We start from the raw sequence: 17,752 nt of genomic DNA, 5'->3' as shown, positions 1-17,752 counted from the left end.
TAGGCTCTCTCTTGCTGTTATATTTGGCCATCAGGTTAAATTCAACGTGTAACGTATTCTGTCAGCCGTCAGCTTGTCAATCTAAATTTTGTGAAATAAATTGGTGTTAAGAACAATAGTTATAAGCTTAATTTAAGTGAATTAATTAAGCATTCCTTTAAAATTGTCTCCAAAGTTTTATTCTTATTAAGTACAATATGTATATTTTAGGTTTCTTTTTGCAATAATCTGAATAAAAAATGGGTAAAGCAAGTTTTTTTTCCAATATATACATTATATTAAATCATAATATGTTTATTAAATATATAAAAATATGTATAATATTGTATTATATGTATATGTATATTATACATATGTATGAAAATATGTATAAATAATAACATAATATGTATATTAAATATATAAAAATACATTATACATTAAATCAAAATCTCAAATGTCAGACAAGCAAAAGAGTCATTCTACTTAAGGGCATTTTAACGGCATAAATTCACTAGCAAAAGATTTTTTTTGCTGGGGCGCCTGGGTGGCGCAGTCGATTAAGCGTCCGACTTCAGCCAGGTCACGATCTTGTGGTCCGTGAGTTCGAGCCACGCATCAGGCTCTGGGCTGACGGCTCAGAGCCTGGAGCCTGTTTCCGATTCTGTGTCTCCCTCTGTCTCTGCCCCTCCCCCGTTCATGCTCTGTCTCTCTCTGTCCCAAAAATAAATAAACATTGAAAAAAAAAAAAAAGATTTTTTTTGCTGAAAACATGTATATATAGCAATCATCATAAAATTTTAATATTTGCACAGAAACTAGACTTTCTGGTGAGTAATGCTTCTATTGAATATACACAATGAATGACAGTATAAAACTTTCCCCATTACTGATTGGTAAGATTATATTTTGTCACCCCCCCCCCCCACCTTTAATATATTGTTCTGCTGGGCACCTGGGTGGCTCAGTCGGTTAAGCGTCCAACTTCAGCTTAGGTCATTGTCTCACAGTTTGTGACTTCGAACCCGCATCGGGCTCCCTGCCAACAGCTCGGAGCCTGGAGCCTGCTTCAGATTCTGTGTCTCCCTCTCTCTCTGCCCTCCCCCATTTATGCTCTGTTTGTCTCTCTCCAAAAATAAATAAACATTAAAAAATATAAGAAAAAATAAAAAATACTGTTTTGTTTTGTTTAAAAGACATTGATGAAACAGGGGCTACAAATTAGAATAGAAGTAGGTAGACTCCATAGGGTCTTTCAGTGGGGGAGGGGGATTTTGTAGCTATGGTTTAAGGCTGTATAGGTGCTAGAAAATAAAGACCTTAGGAATGTTGGGCAGAGAAACATTTGCACATATATTGGACCTACGCGTAAGATTACTCCAGGCACTAGGCCAATAGCAATTGCCACATCCAATTAATTCCCCAAGAAGGATGAACAGAAATCAAAACCACGGAAATCCACACATTACTGACTGTTGGGAGAATAAGAAATAATACATATAAATGAATTTCCACAAAGTATGGACACAGTAAATTCACTACTCTTATAGGTTATGTTTATGAATGTTTCCACAACTCAGACCAGAAAGTTGGGCTACCAAACATTTAATGCATAAGGTAAAAACAAAAATATACTGACAGTATGATTGAAGATATATTTAAAAATATTGAAAGATAAATTAAACAATGATTTTGCAGCAATGGTACAAAGAGAACAAAATATAGCTGTGAGCAAGAAATGAATTTTTGCACTTCCAAAAGCATCTTGTCTGAATGTGTGAATTTAATTTCTTCCTAATAAATACACTTCTGGGGCTGAGGAAAACCGAAAACTGCTTCTGAAGGTCTTGGGGAAATATAAATAAACTAAGAATAATCAGGAAAAGTAATAATCATGTGGAGGAGAAGAAATGGAGGAAGCAGAGGAGGAAGAAGAAAGTCATGAGGGACACTAGGCCCAAAAGATATCATACAAATTACATATTTAAATGTGAATTCTTGACATCAAACTCATAAAACATAAAAACTCTAGAAGTAGAAATAACTACATGGAAATAAATGATTTCAAATCAGTAGAGAGAAGACAATATTGTAACAAACCTCATTAATTAAAAACAAATAAAATGGAAACTTTCCTTACCTCTTACAACAAAATAAGCTTTATTCTGATTAACAAACAACTAAATGAAATTATTGAATGCTAAAATTAGAAATAAAAAAAGGGGGGCTGCCCTCATGGCTCAGTCAGTTAAGCGTCTGGCTCTTGACTTTGGCTCAGGTCAGGATCTCATGGTTCGTGGGTTCGAGACCCCCATCAGGCTCTTCACTGATGGTGAAAAATCTGCTTGGGATTCTCTCTCTCTCCCTCTTTCTCTGCCCCTCCCCAGCTCATGTAAGCATGCTCTCTCTCTCTCTCTCTCCCTGAAAATAAATAAATAAACTTAAAAAAATTAGAAATAATGGAAGAAATATGTGATTGCATTTAAAAATACATATACTGTTAGAGCTGTGAAGGACTTTATAAAAAAAAAATCCAGAAGTCTTAAAAATAAGTATAGATGCATTTGCATAGCAAAATTCAAAGTTATTATTAACAAATCCAAAAGAAAAATGTCAAACATTGGGGAAAATATATGCATATGTGTCACAGGAAAAAAACTAATTTCTTTAAACTAAAAATAGTACAAAACAATAAAATAATGCATGATAGAAAAAAAGACAATATGATCAGCTATCACAAGAGAAAATAAAGATATCTGTTTAAACATATGAAAGGATTCTCAACCTCAGTCATAATAAAATATATGTAATGGATATTTTTCATTTATTACTAAAGACCAAAAAGCACAGAGTCCTGGTGGAGGTTTGGGAAATACAATCTCTCATGAGAGTAAAACTTCTGTCAAGGGCAATTTGACACTCTGTACCCATTTAATTACTTACCCTTAATTCCTAGAGGCATATTCAAATATGAAGAATCACATAGGTACGTAGTATTAATTTTAATGTTGTTGGTGATAATGATATTGGTTAAAATGGAATGGCAAGTTGACAGGAGATTTTTCTTAATTATCATTTACCTGTAAGATGAAACATAAAAGGCATTAAAAAAAGTGAGTTGACATCTTATACATTTATAAGGCATCTTTTTCTTTTCTTTTCCTTTTTTAAAGAATTTTTTAAGTTTATTTATTTCTGAGAGAGAGAGAGAGAGAGAGAAAGAGAGAGAAAGAGACAGAAAGCACATGGGGGAGAGGCAGAGAGAGGAAAAGATAGAATACCAAGCAGGCTCCATACTGTCAGCACAAAGCCCAATGCAGGACTTGAACTCATAAGTGAGATCATGATCTGAGCTGAAATCAAGAGTCAGATGCTTAACTCACTGAGCTACCCAGGCACCCCAATAAGATAAACTTTTCGGCTTTTATTGTAAATGACTAACAACTGTCAAGGACCAGGATACTATAAGTGGTTCACTGCTCTTTATGCAAAAATCAAAAAGAGAGAGCTTATCCCATCATGGGAACCCCACCTCCATGACCTCATCTAAACCTAAATATCTCCCAAAGACCCCATCTCCAAATATCATCGCAGTGAGGATAAAGGCTTCAACATATGAATTTTGGGAGGACACATTCAGTCCATAATAATCTATAGCATAGTTGAAAGATATTAACATTTTTTAAGTGTTTGCTTCTAGCCAAGTGAACTTAGTGGTTAGCAGTGGTCATGGGAGGAGAATGTGTGGCTCATTATATATTCTTCTGTATAATTGGACTTATGCACAATGTATATACCATTACTATATAAAATGTTATTGTTAAGCTAAAAATAGTAATGGCAATAATAATAAATGAAGTTCGAAATGACCTAAATTAAAAGTAGAATCAAAAGGAGACAAGCTTCTAGAAGTTTATAAATGGAACAATTTAACTAAAATATCAAATATCTAAATATCTAAATTCCTTGCCATCCCAGGTACAGGTGTTCAGACTTGATAGGAGTACCCGAAAGCAGATAAACCACGTAGACACAGATTTACTTTTTCTCAAAAAGTTTCGATAGGTATGTTTTCCAATACAGTACTACCCCCTTATCCATGACTTCTCTTCCCGTGGTTTCAGTTACCAGCCTTCAACCGAGGTCCTGAAGCAGATGATCCTCCTTTGGAGACATAGTCAGAAGGTCAACAGTTGCTTCCCCCTATGTCACAACGTCTACGTCGTTCACCTCACTTCATCTCATCACGAAGACATTTTATCATCCCACATCATCACAGGAAGGGTGAATACAGTATGGTAAGAGGCCACATTCACAAAACTTTTATTACAGCATATTGTTATGATTATTTTATTCATTATTAGGTATTGCTGTTCATCTTTTACTGTGCCTACTTGAAATTAAAGTTTATCATAGGTATGTATATTTAGGAAAGACATGGTGTATATATATATATATACACACATAAATATATATATATATTTATATATATAAATATATATATTTATATAAATAATAAATATATATAGTTATTATTTATTATAATATATATTATAATATATATAATAACTAATATAACTAATATATATATAAATATATATAGTTATTATTTATTATAATATATATATTATAATATATATAATAACTAATATAACTAATATATAGTTATTATTTATTATAATATATATATTATATATATATTATATATATAATAACTAAATATATATAGTTATTATTTATTATAAATATAAATATATGTTTATAATAATTTATAATAAATTATTATTTATAATAAATAATAAATATATAAATGTATATTTATTATAAATATAAATATATATAATATATATATAATATATATTTAGAAAAACTATATCATCTATGCATTATCTATCATCTATCTATCTATCTATCTATCTACCTATTGATCTATCGGTGGTTTCAGGCATTCCTTGAGGGTCTTAGAATGTATTCTCCATGGATAAGGGAAAACTACTGTATTTATTCCAGAAAAGTATGGAGGCAAGGAGGGGGCATAGAGGGAAGAGAAAGAAAGATACAAGCAGATTCAGGGGAGAAACAGAGGAGAATGGTGAGTGAGGGCTAAACCCCAGCTATCAGCATTTCAATCCCAAACTCTAGTCCTTTTACAGAACGAGAAACCCCAGCTCCCTGGTGCTGACACCCCTTCTTGTCTGATGACAAATAAGCTCCTCCAACTGCATATGAGTTTTCTTTCTTGCAAACAACAAATGCATCCCAACTAGTATATATTTTACAAATAATTTAACCACCACTGGTATAAAGTATTTATCATAAATAGGACACTGGAGAGAAATAAGGCAAATTAGCACTTTAGATAGTAACAGAATAAGATTTATACCTGTTCTTTTTTGAAAATCTTAGGACAGTCATCACTCTTCCACTTAATCATGTCTTTTTATTGACATGCCATATTATAGTTGCTAACTGATAAGCTCCTTAAGTACAGAATGCTTATTCAACCTGTTTTTATGTGACACATATATCTGTCAGTATTGCATTGCATGGGTAAACATATACACATTTATACATATATAAAATGAATAAGTATTTTCCTAATAATACACACATTTCATCATTGGATTTTTTTAGTGATACAAAAAAAAAAAAAACCTATAAGCCTATAAGTAAGCAGAAATGCTTTCCTTTGTGAATTTGTGTGAATAATTTATTGACTTTTGTACCTCATTCTTTTTTTTAATTTTTTTAAATGTTTTTATTTATTTTTGAGACAGAGAGAGATGGAGCATGAGCAGGGGAGGGGCAGAGAGAGGGGGAGACACAGAATCTGAAGCAGACTCCAGGCTCTGAGCCATCAGCACAGAGCCCGACGCGGGGCTCGAATTCACAGGGTGTGAGATCATAACCTGAGCTGAAGTCAGACGCTTAACCGACTGAGCCACCCAGGCGCCCCTGTACTTCATTCTAACAGATCAAGATATTTACATTTTATTTTCCAGAAAACATACCCACTCATACAATGCACTTTTAGAAAATACAGAGTTGTTATTTAATATTTATGGGTCATTTCAAAATTACACATATTGTAAATAAGACGTACTTATCCATCAAGACTGATATATAATTGCAAGATGGTTAATAATAAGTTGTTTCAGGGGAAAACATATTTCAACCACTGCTTCAACAGCATCGTATTTCCTAACTTGTGCTATTCTGGCTGCTTATGTCTCCTTTGATGTGTTTGGCATGGTCTTTGCCTCTAAATGGGACATGGAAACAAATGGTTCATTTGTCCCTGGAGTTCAAGGCAGGTTTCTTTTTTTTTTTTTTTCTTTTTTTTTTTTTTCGAAAAAGGGTTTGCAAAATTTCCCCAAGCTGAAATGTTATATAAGAAATAAGACAAATGTAGCTGTGATGTGAGATGCCCTGGACAGGAATTAAGATCAAAGTCACCTCCAAAGATGTAAGGTTCAGGCTATGTGAAGAGCTGACTAAGGATTTCTTGAGATTCTGCTTTAATTTTATCTATATAATGATCTTGGCACAGCCATAAATCTATCATTACTATCCCTTGACCGGTACTAAAAATGAAATATTGCTTCTTAGGATATAAAATGTCAATGTCACATTTGAATTTCTAAATGAAGCAGAAAAGGAGTCATATGGCACAACTTTTACAAAAATTGAAATACTAAGGTAAAGTTTTTACTGTTTTTCTTTCTTTTTTAAAAATATAATTTGCTTCATTTCTTGTAAGTTATTTGTGTGTATATGGAACCCTGTTATGGATTGTACCAATATGTAATATGTAGAGATATTATACCAGATGGATAAAAGAATGTTGATAAATTAACTGACTCTACTTATCCTAAACAAATGATAGCATTTATATGAACCTTGACATTGACAGCTTCAAGTGTATGAATATATCTGAAGTTAACTTTATAATCCTTAGGTCATAAATTTCTGCATTTATTCAAATAAAGCTCATATCACTGGCTACACTAGGCTATCTTTTAGCTAATAGGTTTATTTTATTTTTTTAATTTTTAATGTTTATTTATCTTTGAGAGAGAGAGAGAGAGTGCTCTACAAGGGGGAGGAGGGACAAAGAGAGAGGGAAACACATAATCTGAAGCAGGCTCCAGGCTCTGAGCTGTCAGCACAGAGCCCAACTTGGGCCTGAACCCACGAACTGTGAGATCATGACCTGAGCTGAAGTCAGACACTCAACTGACTAAGCCACCCAGGCACCCCTTAGCTGATAGGTTTCTTAATGGAAGTTTCATAGTCAACTGACTGTATCTTTTAAAAAGCTATTATGTGGTCATAACATTTTTTCATAGCAGTGCTTCTATAAAGACAGACAGGTTGAAAGTAAACTACAATGAAATACTTTTTTGTTTTAAAAATGCCTCGAAGGAGAAATTACCATGAGGATTTGACAGCTTTATACGCAAATACATTTATGGCAGGGTATGGTATTGATTTATTAAAATGAAATGATAACTAATCATTTGGCCTAGGCATTTCAGTAAAAAAAAAAAAAAAAAAAAAACTCAATTGAACATTTTAACTTTGAATATGTATATTGAAGTCTGTTTCCTATTAGCAAAAGTCACTGATTTTTGTTTTTGTTGTTGTGTGTATGTCTTTCTAAAGACATATGCCTTTCTAAAGGACTATTATTCCAGTAATAAGAAAAATGGTACCACATAAGTAACACACACAAAAATATGCACTATCAATTTTCATTGCAACATGAATGATTTTAACAAGATATATATTGCAACCAAAAATGCTATCATTCTGTGTATGGCTGCACATTTTTTTGTCAAATGTCAAATTCATCCAAGCCATAAATGGGTGGAGTTCAACAGTTCCCTTCTGCCTTACTGTCAGCCCAACACCCCTGGGCAGCTCATGATAATATAGAACCTTCTAGTGAGAAGTTAGGTATTCTTCTCTGGAATAATTGAGTAATAAAAATTGGAATAGAAAAATAATTACCTGGTAGAACACGTAATGGGAAAATATTTTAAATTTTATAAAGCCACTTTTCATTTTCCACTATTAGCCTGAAAAAGGCAATTCTTTTTATCTCAATAATTGAAATTGAATTTCTTTAAAATCGAAAGCATGATACTCTTACTGGAAAATTCAATGTGTTTAGTGACACATATAAAACTGTGAGTGAGGGCCCTCGCATCGTGTTTCAACCAGAACTTTACGGGATGGGACTGGGTTTCACAATGAAGGTAAGAGACCACTTCTTTATGAAATTATCTTGGGTTAGGTTTTCTAAGAAGGACCATCATAGTGTGAGTGATAGACCGTTAAGATCATCATCACCTCGGAGCTTGTTAGAAGTACACATTCTCAGGTCTCCCTTCAGGACCTACTGACTCTGCGGCCAGAAACCTGTGACTCAGGAACCTGTGTTGAACAGTCTCTCCAGGTGATTCTTCTTCTCTGAAAGGATAGCCTGGGATAAAGGTCCAGGTGCAAGTGATTTTTAAAGGAAGTTCCAGCAGGAGAAATCAATAAAGCCTGGTAAACAGAATCAAGTAGAAGAAGACAGGGTCAAGGGCCCAGCTTCTTATGAAGTCTCCACCTTAGTCTGACCCTGGGCAGGACTTGAGTAGGAATTACCCTTTATGAGTCATCCCTCAGGCTTCCTTACAAGGTGTGACCCTTCACCCCTGCCAGGGCACTGTCTCCTCTCTGTAATTCTGGGTGAGGCAGCTCCAGGAGCGAAGGAGCAGCCCTGTGAAGAAGGATGCAGGATGGAACTGTCGGAAGTAAAGCATCCAGGACTGAAGGTATGAGTTTGCAGAACTGGTAAAAGGAATCCAAGGGTACTATGGTGGAAGAACAAAATGTGCTCGGCTTGGAAATTCTGAGCTTTTGATGCGAATCTTCAGCATGCCTTGTGGCTGGCTTTCAGTACCGAGTAAATCATGTAGATATCTCAGCCTGACCCCAGTTTTGTACTTGTAAAATTGGAGTAAAGATGTACAGCAGCTTTAAAAACTTAGATCATGCGTAGACAAGTACGAAACAGATAGGGTCTGGCTTTGCAGGTGTGTATGAAACAGGGAGACTGAAACGGTTTAAAATGCTTTTGTTCCTTTTGGAGGTCTCTAAATGGTCTGCATCTATTAACTCAGTATCATTTAAGAGTAGCCCTGTGAAGTAAGATGGACATATTTTTCAAATATCAGAGAGCTTTGTTGAGTACGTTTTTAAATGGAAACAATCCCTAATGATCCATGATGGGAACCTCCGTATATTTATTTATATCAATTATATATTTAGTTTATTCTTCTATGGTCAATTAGCAATCTTTCAAATGTAATCAAAATGTAGCCATGTATATATATATATATATATATATATATATATATATATATATACACATATATATATACATATATATATATATTTTTTTTTCTACTCAAAATTTGCATTTTTGAGGAAACCACTGTGAATAACAGCTCAACATCCCAGAACTGGTTTTTCTTACTCTACATAGAATATTTTTTGTTGTTATCTCCATGAGAGAACACCGTGAGATATGTACAGTGAATTCGATGTTTCATGAGAATGAATGCACTTTACTTTCATCAAAGATAATTTGATGAATTATTTGAAGAAATAATTCATTTCTTCAAATGAAAAAAAGATATTTGAAGAAAAATTGCATATCTTGAAATTACTATTATGAAGTTATAATTCTGTAGCTTTTATAGAAATATTAGATGTAACTTTTCCTTATTCATAGATTATAAAATACATTGTGTTCTTAAATTTGCTGGAAATCATTACATTTCATGATACATAAAATAATATTTCAGTTTTGAAGTTCTTTGATGGCTTTAAATACATTACAGCATGTCAGAAGCCTTTAAAAGCAAAGCAAAGAAAAAGAAAAATCTCAGCGGAAAATTTTGTCACATCCTCACTCTCATAATCTGCAAAATGACAATCTACCATAGTCCATTTAATCGGAATTAATATCTCACTTACCTGAATGTAACATAGGAAAACATTAGTAATCTGTAAACCATATGTAAATTTACAATGCTAATAATAATCATATGTAAGTTTACAATGCTAATAATTGTTACATCAAGTAAGAATCTAAAAAGATTTAAGCTAATAAAGTAAAAGACGTAAGAAATTTATTATAATTTATTTAGTCTAAAATAGTGTCTGCACTGAATCCATGCTCCGCGTAATTGGCCAATGACACTGTACAACTAGATTTTAGAAATAATAGCCAACAGTGGTTTTTAAATCAAACATCCACATATGGGTATAGGCATCTGTGGTGCCATTATCCATTTTGTCTCCTAAGGCCCCATTACGAACACAGTTTAGGATTTGTGTACGCATTTATGTGGGCACTTTTGAAAATCTTCTTCCCTTGATACTCTAATAAGCAACATAAGTCAGAGCAATATTTTGAAGACTAAGGTTGAAGTGGGGTGTGCTGACTGTATCCCATATATTATTTAGCATTTTTTTATCCTAGTGTATGAAGTCAGCATGCCTAAAGCAAATGAATGGGACCTAAACTATCCTTTCAGCAGCATAAAGCATATATGTATATATTTTAGTACACACATATATCTTGTTATTCCTCAGTGTCAATGTATTTTAAGCTCAAGTCTTCAAAGTTAGGACAACATAGATTTTATACCACAGGACTCTAGCACAAGATAAATGGCTAAGGCAAGCTCTCATTGTCTTCTGTGACATGATTGTTTCCCACATTATATTGTATCTTCATGTACTTTATTAATTTTATTTGTGGATTTTGGAGAACAATGAATGTGCACTTTTAATTTGACAGTCTTATGATTTAAAAAAGCCATACATATTAAAATTTTCTTTACCTAATCCTATACCCTGTAAGTGAAATTATATTTGGAGGATTTTTATTATTATGCATGAACTATTATTAAAATAATCATTTTTTAAGATTATTTACTTATTTTGAGAGAGAGAGAGAAAGAGAGAGAGAGAGAGAGCATGCACACATGTATGAGTGGGGGGAGCACAGGGAGACAGGTACAGGGAGGATCCCAAACAGGCTTACCATGGAGCCTGACACTGGGCTCGATCCCAGGACCACCTGAGATCTACCACCTGAGCCTACCGAGATGACCACCTGAGCCTACATCAAGAGTTGGATGCTTAACCAGGTGCCCCAAAGATAGTCATTTAAAAAAAATAAAAAAAAAAAACAAGAAACAAAAACTATATCTGTCGTTCCTTAATAGACTCCCTATTACTTGAGGCCACCTTTTGTCAAAATTTCCCTGTAATTTGAGCTGTATTGCCAGTGGAACAGGTTGGCTTACGTCTTACTTTATTTGCTACTTTAGCAATTTGTCCTTTTTTTATACCACATCACTATTCATTACAGTAGAAAAGTCACTTCCTTCCACTCACTTCTGATATAATGATCACCTTAAAGAGAAATAGATAGTTACTGACCTTATGGATTTTAACATCAAGGTAATGATAGACACATATGGTTTCAATTTGCTCTACCATAGTGGGGACTGGCTGCATGCTCATTCTGCAGTCTTCTCTTCCTGGGCATCCGGGGGGACTACAGTTGGGTTGGTGTTAGAGGACTTGCTCTAGCTGACCGAATATGATCAAAATTCATGTATACTGTTTTCCATCCCGGATTTTCCCATAAGACCTGGGCCTCACTCTTTCTTTAGAAATGATTGCTGAATACAAGTCCCAGTGGAGGAATTGGAGTAGGTCCTTTGGGGACAGGAAAGCCACCAGTTGGAAAAGTCCCTGCTTCTTTAATTGCAGTTGGGATGGCTACTCATTAAACACCAATCAAACTATGATAGGAGCAAGAACCGAACCTTAATTTCTTAAGCTGCAAAAATTTTAGAGATGATTTTGTGTTCTTGCTTTTATCATGGAAGCACAACCTATTCTATTCTGACTGGTAACAGATATATGTGATAAATCCTGTATTATAAAGTTTTCTTTTCTTCTTTTCTTTTGAATTTTTTTTGTTTTAGAGAGAGAGAGAGAGAGAGAGAGAGAGAGAGCCATAAGCGGGAAAGAGGGGCAAAGGGAGAGACAGAGACAGAGAGAGACAGAGAGAGAGAGAGAGACAGAGAGAGAACCCTAAGCAGGCTCCATGGTCAGCACGCAGTCCAGTGTGGGGCTCTATCCTGTGACCCTGGGATCGTAACCTGAGCTGAAATCAAGAGTCAGACATTCAACCCACTGAGCCACCCAAGTGCCCCTCCTTTTTTTTTTTTTTCTTTATGAGGATCTTTGGGTTTGAAAAGAGGATTTTAATTGGCACCCATATTCCCCATTCTTCTTTATTCACATTTCCTTCTCATCTCCATGGGCACCATAGTCAACCACTTTAATCACTGTCTTAAAAAATATCTTCTAATGAACAAATCACACATCTTTATTGTTATAACTGTAAGAAAATGGATAATTTTGCCTGGATACTGCCCTATTATCATGCATTTCTAGTTCTGTGCATGGTCCTATTTTCTGAATAACTAATCTTAAAGTCTTCATTTTTCTCGAATCTCCAAATCCATGCATTACCTTTCCCTTCAGAATATTAATTTGTCCCATGATATCTTGATATGTACAAAGCCACTAGATATGAACTCCCTGTTCCTCCATTGGCCAGAACCTCTACATCTGCATGTTTCCTTCAGTGCTTCTGTTTGAAAGGAATTGTCTCCACATCTTTTCAATCATGGTTGTTGTTATTGTTTTTGTTTGTTTGTTTTTTTTATAAATGTCATTTCCTTCAAACATTTTGAGGACTATTCAAGGATAGTGTCTGTTTTTGCCACGTCTTTTGCTCATTCACTATCGTTAACATTTAGATGTGCTCTAGTGGTGTTTTTGTCTGTTTGTTTGCTGTTACCTAACTTATCCCCCTGGAAAAAACCAGCTCAACCTTAATTATTGTCAAATTACTTCTTTACTCATCCCAATCTGACATCTCTTTCTATGTCTTTAAACTTGCTCTCAGAAAAATTATCCATAATCATCATAGGAATTCATATGATACATTCAAATTATGATTGTTTTACCTCACAAACAGTATTTCTTGATCTCGAACACTTGCTTATAATGGAATCTACGAATACTAAGCAGTCACTTTTTATTCTCTGTCTCTGGACATCTCTCCCAAACTATTCTGAGGCTTTTCTTCATGTTCCTTACTCTTGAGTATTGGGAATATTTTGTAAATTTTTAAAATATTTATTTACTTTTGACAGAGAGAGAGAGAGAGAGAGAGAGAGAGAGAGAGAGTGAGTTTGAGCAAGGGAGAGGCAGAGGGAGAGAGGGAGACACAGCATCCGAAGCAGGCTCCAGGCTCTGAGCTGTCAGCACAGAGCCTGATGTGGGGCTTGAACTCAGGAACCGTGAGATCACGTCCTGGGCCAAAGTCAGACGCTTAACTGACTGAGCCACCCAGGCACCCCATAAGTATCGGGAAATGTTAAGATTCTGTTTGGAGGCCTATTCTCTTTACATTCTACAACTTCTTCCTTGGGTACCACGTTCCTTCACAAGGGAATTTTCCTTGATTTTGTTCTGATATCACTCACATTTTTAATTGTAATCTGGACTTCTCTTTAAAAAAATTTTTTTAAATGTTTATTTATTTTTGAAGGATAGAGAGAATATGAATGGGGGGAAGAACAGAGAGAGAGGGAGACACAGAAAACGAAGCAGGTTCCAGGCTCTGAGCAGTCAGCACAGAGCCCGACACGGGGCTTGAACCCATAAACTGTGAGATCATTACCTGAGCTGAAGTCGGATGCTTAACAGACTGAGCCACCCAGGCACCCCAGACTTCATGTTAAAATACAAAGCCACCACAATATATGCTTGTTTTGTTTGTATATATGCTTCTATATTTACTTGTTTTGTTCTCTAGTTTGTCCTCAAGGCGAATAACACAATTTAGCCTTAGTAGATATTCAATAAGTATTTGTTGAATAAATAAACACTCAAGCTGAACATGTATGTGTCTATGAAACACATTCCACTAAAAGTTGATGTTTCTAAAACTGAACTCACCAAATACTGACATTCTCCATTTACATAATTCATCATCGATATAAATGGCACAGCCATCCAAGAAGTAGCTTTAGCTGAGGGTCTAGTGACATATGCTTTGCTCTATCGTATGTCAGTCTTGTTAAATCTGCCTCAAGTTTTCAAATCTTTCACTTTTTCCATATCTGTTGCAGTCACTATGGTATATGCTCCCTCACCTGGACTATGGCAATAAGCTTGAAGGTATTCTCTTCCTGAAGCGATTTCCTGTCTTCTTTCCCCGTAAATACGTTATATACAAATACAAATAGTTGAATGATCTTGTGAAAAGATCAAGTAAGTTGAATATAATGATTTCATTTTAATATTATAAACTCAAATCTAAAATATTCTTGTTTATGTGTATTTATTTTTGAGAGAGAGAGAGAGAGCAAGCTGTGGAAGGGTAGAAAGAGAGGGAGAGAGAGAGAATCCCAAGTAGGCTCTGTGCTGTTAGCACAGAGCCCAATGTGGGGCTCCATCCCATCAACCGTGAGATCATAACCTGAGCCAAAATCAAGAGTCGGACGCTGAACCAACTGAGGCACCCAGGTGTCCCAATCTCAAATATTCATTCTTTTTACGTTGCCAGGAAATAGTACTTATTTTCAATAGGAAGCCCAACAAATTCTTCCACGTTTTTCAAATGTCTTTTACCATTTAATTTGTACCCTTCTATACACACAATTAATGTGTTCCAAAAATAAAAAAAAAATAAAAAAGCTGGAACATTTAGAAACTGTATCATTCAGAAATGTTGCTGGAACATGCAGAAATTGTACCTTTTGAGTCCATGAAATGCTGCTTTTCAAGTAGGATGTGTCAAATCTTGTCTTGGAAAGGATAAGTCTAAACAAACAAACAGACAAACAAACAGTCTTAAATGTGTTTGAATTTAAATAGTTTGTGATGCACATCACAGATCACAGTATATCTTATCTTGTGAGTCAGGAACCATGTTTAAGTTGTGATTTCTGTCTTAACTGGCTTTCTCACTCCCCAGGTCATAACCCATTTGTCAGTGGGCCCAATTTTCTGTTTGTTACTTTAAATCTCCATGTGGGTGTCATACAGATTTTTCACATTTGAATACTTTTCAAAAAACAAACAAAAACAAAAGCATGGAGTCCTCTACAAACTTGGTATCCCCATTCTTTCCTTCGTTGGTAAACAGTATTACTATCCACTGAATTATTAGAAACATAACATTTTTCTCGTGTTTCTTTATTTTCCCATTCTAATGGAAATTTTATCAATACATCTATCATGTCTAACAAATATATCTCAAACTTTTCACCTTTCAAACTGCCACTGACTCTATTCCAAGCCTCTGTTTCTTATTTCCATGTATAGTAGAGGCCAATAAACTAGAAAATCAGACATGTCACTTTCATGGTTAATGTATCCAATGCTTTCCTCTTGCTAAAACTAAAACCAATAGCTCTTTAGATAGACCACTGGTAGCTCTGATTATCTGGAGCTTTCCTACCTGTGCAAGCTCCCTTCAGGCACTCTCCTTATTTGCTTCTATGCTTTAGCCCTAGGGTCCTTCTGATTCTTAGGAAATGCCCAACTCTTAAAAAAAATGACTACATTTTTCTGTCATTCCCTGGCTTGATCTGTTCTGAAAGCCCTCTTTGTACCACTGCACAGACTTTGTAATGGCTGAGTCCTTTGGCTTTTCAGATTTCTATTTAAAGGTAATTTTCTCAGAAAGCCGTTCCACGGAGAACACTTTTCATTAGTCAAGCTCTGCTGGTTAGTCTTGAACATGCATTCAAACAGCAATTACTTACTTGTATACTTGTAGTTATGCGTTAGGTCACCATCTTTAAAGTTTAACATACAGGAAAGCAAGGATTGTGACTTTTTTAGTAAGTACTGTAAGCACAGTACTTAGTATAGTATCCATCACAAAACAGTGTTCTATAAGTGTCCGTTATACAAAAAATAACAACAGCTACTGTTATAGGTATAAATGCAACAAATTAAAATACCAGTTCATGAAACTGTTAAACAATGTAATTAGGATCCTACTTTAAGTCCCTGAGTCCACGACTGATGGTATTTTAACACATAGACTCTCTCCAAATCACTATTTTCCAAATGACCACAACTATTCTACTCATATGTCAGTTTCCCTCTTAGATTTGCTTAAAAAGAGATATTACTGAAAAAAAAAATTGAACAGTATGTTTGGTCTTTTCACCTTAATTTCTCTGTTTTTTTTTTTTTTTTAATTTTCAAATATTCCACATGTAAATTACTTTAGTCAAATGTGAAGAGGTTTCTTTGATATCCCTCTGGGTTTAGGGAATTTTGGAAACCTTACTGTGATTCCGTGCAGAATATATTTATTATCATTTTGATGCGAAAACCTTTCCTGATCATTTTTATCCTACTCTGTTCCAGAAAATGTTTAAAATATGTTCTATATGAAAAAAGTATTATATACTTCATGCATAAAAATATATAATAAATATTAAAACCAACTATATGCCATCAACACTAAAAATGTAAAACATTACATTAGAGCCCAGGCCCAGTCAGTGGCCTGCTATGTTTATATCCCTTAGACTTGCCACTCTATCCCCCAAATACACAAATTCTTGTCAGTTTGATCTTTTTTATGAGTTAGAAATGAGAAAAAGTTATAATTGTAGACATTTCAGATTTCTTTTGATTTCCTTAATTCTTGCTTACATATTGGGTTGTTATTTTGTGAAACTCATCTCCTGAGCCAATAACAACCAATCAAGGCACACCAACAATCCTAAGATATCTAAGCAATATGCCGAAAGGCAAGATCCCTTAGGTACATCACATGCTTTCCATACTATGGTAGGGACTATTTTGTCAAATGTGTCACTATTCTACTATCATTTCAAAAGCCTATCCCTAGTACTAATGTCACATATTTCTGTTTATTGTAGCAAATCCACACATATAATTACCTATTTATTTTATGTAAGTAAAAGCAAACAAATAAGCAAAAACGCCACTTAGGATAATAAATATTTATTTTCTCTAATGGGGCTAGACTAAGATGGGTTCAGTAAGGAAAAACAACAAATATGATGAATAACCTTGAAAACAAAATTTGCCTCAAAACATGTATTTTCAGTTATACCTATATAAGCAAAATTTATTTTGATTCATATTATACATTAAAGGTTGTTCTCTATAAATATATTTTTATTTTTACTATGCATTTATTGTTGGCCATCTTTTCATATTAATCAACAAGTTAACTTAGCTGTTTTAACTGTGTCTTACTTAACACAAACACTGAATTTTGATTTATAGTAACGCTATTTTTTATATAAAGAAATAAAATTTGTCACTTCTAAGAATCTTTTATTAAAATGATTATTTCTCGTCCTTATTTCAAATCTTTTACTTAAAAAAAATTAACGTTTATTTATTTTTGAGAGAGAGAGAGAGAGAGAGAGAGTACAAGCAGGGAAGGAGCAGAGACAGGAGACATAGAACCTGAAGCAGGCTCGAAGCTCTGAGCTGTCAGCATGGAGCGCAACTAGGGGCTTGAACCCAGGAACCGTGAGATCAGGACCTGAGGCAAAGTGGGCCGCTAAATCGATTGAGCCACCCAGGTGACCCTAAAATCTTTTACTTTTTAAAATGT

This window comes from Leopardus geoffroyi, chromosome A1 (genome assembly GCF_018350155.1).
Source record: "Leopardus geoffroyi isolate Oge1 chromosome A1, O.geoffroyi_Oge1_pat1.0, whole genome shotgun sequence".
Lineage (NCBI taxonomy): Eukaryota > Metazoa > Chordata > Mammalia > Carnivora > Felidae > Leopardus > Leopardus geoffroyi.
Note: the sequence above shows the minus strand (reverse complement) of the source record.